This window comes from Temnothorax curvispinosus, unplaced genomic scaffold (genome assembly GCF_003070985.1).
Source record: "Temnothorax curvispinosus isolate PA1 unplaced genomic scaffold, ASM307098v1 QBEX01014879.1, whole genome shotgun sequence".
Classification (NCBI taxonomy): domain Eukaryota; kingdom Metazoa; phylum Arthropoda; class Insecta; order Hymenoptera; family Formicidae; genus Temnothorax; species Temnothorax curvispinosus.
The window spans coordinates 3,630-8,132 of NW_020224659.1; the positions used below are offsets into that span (position 1 = coordinate 3,630).

At 39.0% G+C, this 4,503-nt stretch overlaps 1 pseudogene; it reads right to left on the reverse strand.

Moving 5' to 3' along the window:
• Positions 1-360: 360 nt before the first annotated feature.
• On the reverse strand, positions 361-3,234 carry LOC112465052 (annotated as a pseudogene).
• Positions 3,235-4,503: the final 1,269 nt, after the last annotated feature.

The following is a 4,503-nucleotide window of genomic DNA, read 5'->3' on the forward strand; positions in this document are numbered from 1 at the left end:
ATTTTGTAAAATATAAAAGTTATGATATAATAGGAAATAAATTATACGTTATAAAAAAATAAAAACAAGGAAAAAATGACTAATGACCATGAAATTTGGACTTCAGTAAAAAAAATCTCATAAAGCGTATAGAAAATGATATGTGTATTAAAATTAAATAAATACATTTTTTGTTATTTTACTGTAATCTTATAATTTTATTTTAAATCTTGAATGTGATACAGAATGAGTTCCATATATGTCAAAAAATCTATTGTCTTCCTATATCTAGACTAATATTATCTTAATTAAAAGTAACAATGATATTTCGACAATAGTTTTAAACAACAGAAGATTAAATACAGCCAAATAAAACCAACATTAATTCTTAATTTCAATGTAAATTTTCATGGCGATCGGCGGAGGACCGAGTTCTTTGTCCAGAGCTAACTTCTCCACTATTTGTATTTGACACTCCAATTTATAGGATTTGAACATATGGTAGTTCACGTCGAGTCGATTAATTGCTCTTTTCCACAACGCAACTTGCTTATCGGTTATACAATTCTGGGTGTTGTAATGCAGCAATGCTTCGCTCTTGTTTCCTATGTCTCCTAATATAAAATTAAGCTTGCCGAATACGGAATATCTTGAATATCTCTTTTCTGATCGCATTATTATGTGAATATAATTAGATATACCTTGGAATGCAATTCTCGATAGATAAAAACCGCCCAGTTCAGCATTTGGAATCATGTAGCAGAGATTACTTCGAGTATTCATCCGCAACGTAAACGCGCACACTATCATTTTTCCTTGAGTGGCACATTTATTTAATAAAGCGTCAAAAAACAATAGATTATTTGCGAAAAAAAGCTGTTCGGCGTATCGCCTTGTATATAGTATAGTCGTTATTATAGTCACTTCATGTCCATGTATTCGTATATAGTTCATACTTAGTTGCATAAGTCATTTGTAATTCTCGCGCGAAACGTCGGCGGATCGCGATCAGCCAAATCATGCGACTCACCTGTCGGTGCTGCCATCGCCCATCCGCCGACGGCATCCACCCCCCCGGAAAGGGAACAACTACTCGCCCGCAGTGACATGTTCCAGGACCGCGGGGACAGAGCTTTAGCAATCCAGCCGTCTTACGGCAAACACACTCATCGTCAAGTATCCAGAGAGGACACACCTCTCATTACTTTTTCGTCAAGCCGCCGTGCGGCACACACACACACATATTCTGAGAGCCGTCTTACGGCACACGTTCGCCGGGCAGAACGCACCACGGAATCGCCTTTGCCGCCTTGCTCAACCGGGAGTGCGCACGTCTCCTACTGCCTTTTCCTGCCTGCTCTATTGTTTGCTCTCCACCGTTTTGCTTGCTTGCACGAGTTTTGCCATCGCATGCCGAACGAGACCCACGGAGCGGCCAAGTTCAGAGGACAGGACGAGGACTGGCGGAATCACGGGGACGACGGCCGACACGGTGAGTCGCTTCGCCTTTAATATTTCGTTGCATGCGCTTCTGCCTTCGCGTTAAACATTTGATAGTCGTGAGGGGAAATCGACAACCCCCCCTCTGGTCCTTCGAGTAACAATATCGCAAATCTTGCCTCCGGGGCGAAACTATCCCCGTTCAAAAGCAAAGACCAATTTAACATTATTTTTATAGTAATTAAACGCTGCGATATCTTGAATCGAGTGTTATTTCAAGCATTAAATTTTTTGTATCATGTATCTTATATTTCGTTACCTTTACGAGTGCTACCGTAATCTGCTCTGACGAAGTACTTCCGCTTAATGTGATATCTAAGAAGATCGTCACGTATAGGCCTTACACCGATTATTTTGATGGCTGGTGGATGTATATGTTTTATCCGGTGTAGCTCTTTTTGCGTGAAACGCAGCTTTATATCACCAATTGGCTCCTTAGTTTCCAAGTTAACTTTCTCTGGTATCACAAAAGGTAAATAAAGTTCCTCCTTGTCACTGTCACTGTCCTATAATAAATTAAGCAAATCAAACGTAAGAAATAAAAAATCCAAGATATCCTTATGTGTCATTTTAAGCAAGATCTTTGATTACGTTATGCAAGAAATATACACCTTTTTGTAAGCCTCTTCACCCTTGAAATACGTCGATCTCAATAAAACTTGATTAGTCGCTTTGCTCAGCGATTTCGTTTGCAAACATCTACGTTTTCTGTAAAGTGATACTTGTACTTGTATTTTATTTGTACAATATTTAACAATGTTGTAAAAATAAATATTACTCTCATCAACGTGAAGACCTACCTGCCAAAAGTACGTACGACCAAATCAATCTCCAGGCCATCACACACCTAAAAGCTTAATCGCGCAATAATTTTAGACGGTGCTTTAATCTGCTGCCCCAGATCCATCAGTGATGTCATTCTGTAAACATCTATGTCCGTCTTCCTTGACAGCATCTCTAAATCTTTATAGAACTGATCGTGCACCTATTTGTTTCCCAATCCAATCACGTATAATTTAATGTCCAAGTCTTTCAAGGATGACGCCTTCTGATCTGATGCGATGTTTTTCGTTGTCCACGAGTTTAGGGGTGTGACAAGTAATCAAAACTATCCTGTTGTTTGGTAAGGACTGTTTTTATCTTTAAGAAGATATCCATGGCATATGTTAACGCTTCGTGAAGCGGGTAAGCATCCTCGGATTTCATGCTCTGATAACCCTTTATGCCGCTTTTAACTGCATACTTCTGCATACTCCATGCTAGCTTCTGCCAAAGAATTTGCTTGTACAACTGCAGGGATAATTAATGACAATTAATTTTAACTCGTTAATCAAACTCATAACCAACGTTATAACTAACCTTGAAAAACTTTTGGATATGACTGAGCTTGGTCTCCGGTTCTATCTCAAATATCTTCTGTGTAGCATCGACGAGAAACAATGTAGCTTCTCTTACTCCGTATCATTAACTCTCTTGCAAATCGTCTTCTTCATCCGTATTTGTAATCTTGTACGAGTGCTATTTCTGTTATCAGCATAATTTGTTACTATTAATTATTTCGCAGTTATCATTTAAATAATGTCTCAGAGAACATTATATAGATATTTTGAAGTTATCTGTAAGATCATAAGAAATCTTAAAATTCCGAAGATGTTTTATGACATAATAAATCTAAACATATTTTAGGTAACTGCTGTAATTAATAATAAATACGTAGTACAGTTTGTTGATCCATTTGTAACACACTACCGGCATTTTAGGTTCACGAATTTGTCGGAAAATATGATTAAATACCCACCTCTGAAAAGATTGAAACGTCGATGTCACAAAGACAAGAATTCTGCGAATCTCTGATGAATCTACACGAATCTACAACGTTTTTATCTTTATATTTGTCAATGAAAAGATTATATAATGTTCACTGAGACATTATTTAAGTGATAACTGCGAAATAATTAATAATAACAAATTTTGCTGATAACAGAAATGGCACTCGTACAAGATTACAATACGAATGGAGAAGACGATTTCCAAGAGAGTCATAGGTCGCGTTCAGCAGACACAACTGTTGAGTTCGTCTTATCAACACTCTGCGTTGATTGATTGGTTCTAAAAGTAAGAGCCAAGCACGTTCGACTGCTACTCAGCAGCTTGGTCTGCTGAACGCAGCCATTGGTACGGAGCAAAGCTGGATTCAGACAGGACGCGTCAAGCGTCGAACAGCGAGCAGCAACCATTCAGCGAGGCGATATATTCTACGCCACTGCTGATATCACCTAGCTGATTGGGTTGCTGCTCGCTACTTGATGCTTGACGCGTTCTGTCTGAATCTGAATCTAGCTTAAGGGCCTAAGCAGAATGGCTGTCTTATAACCTTAAGGCAGTGTTTTATGCCTTAAGTTTTTGTCTTATAGCGTTTTCGATTTGCGACTCAAACCGACTCGGGTCGCATCATGTATACAGGACTCTAGCATCATTGACGTTGAATACATACATATCTATGTATGTATTCCACGTCCATTGATGCGACCCGAGTCGGGTCGAGTAGCAAATCGAAAACGCCATTATGTAACGCACAATACTGTGTTAATGTTTCCTGTCTTGTGTAGTATACGCGACGTATAGACAAGACAGGAAACATTAACACAGTATTGTGCGTTACATAAGACAAAGACTTAAGGCATAAAACACTGCTTTAAGGTTATAAAACAGTTATTCTGTTTAGGCTCTTAGTCCCCATTTACAATTAGGTGTTTTAAGCCCTAAAGCGGGGAGCACACACTTCTGCACAACGCATAATGCGTAAGCATAAGAAAATTGATTGGTCTATTTCCTTATGCACATGTGTATGGACCAATCAATTTTCTTATGCTTACGCATTATGCGTTGTGCAGAAGTGTGTGTCTGGGCCCTAAAGCGGGGAGCACACACTTCCTTATGCAGAAGTGTGTGCTCCCCGCTTAAGCCTTAAGAAGGAAGCTTTCCAGCAAGCGACGCAAGTCGACACAAGCATCGTTCTATCTT